This window comes from Meleagris gallopavo, chromosome 1 (genome assembly GCF_000146605.3).
Source record: "Meleagris gallopavo isolate NT-WF06-2002-E0010 breed Aviagen turkey brand Nicholas breeding stock chromosome 1, Turkey_5.1, whole genome shotgun sequence".
NCBI lineage: Eukaryota > Metazoa > Chordata > Aves > Galliformes > Phasianidae > Meleagris > Meleagris gallopavo.
The window spans coordinates 162,257,375-162,257,785 of NC_015011.2; positions in this window are offsets into that span (position 1 = coordinate 162,257,375).

Below are 411 nucleotides of genomic sequence, written 5' to 3' on the forward strand. Positions count from 1 at the left end.
TCTTTTTAAAACCCCCTCGCAGCCATAACGCGCGGACGGGGCGGGAGGAAGAGCCGCGCGGCGGTGCGCGGCTCCGCGCTCCCCCTGCGTTCACGCTTTTAAAATGGCTGACAGCAGAGCGAGCTTTAAAGCTCCGCTTCTCCGCGCTTTGGGATGGCAGCGGTGGTGTGTTTTGTTTTGTTATTTTTTTTCTTTTTTTTTTTAATTATTCTTTTGAAGCCCAACAGCGCTCGGGCCGCCTTCGGGCTGGCTTTTAAGGCTCTCTCGTCTCCCTTTGTGCCGTCCCGACCTACGAGGGACTGCGCTCCGTGCCGCATCGCGGGGAGGAGCGGCCCCAGCGCTGCCTGCTGCCCGCCGGGCGGTGGGCGCTCCGCCTCCGAGCACCTCGTCGTCCCCGCGGGCGGAGGGGTG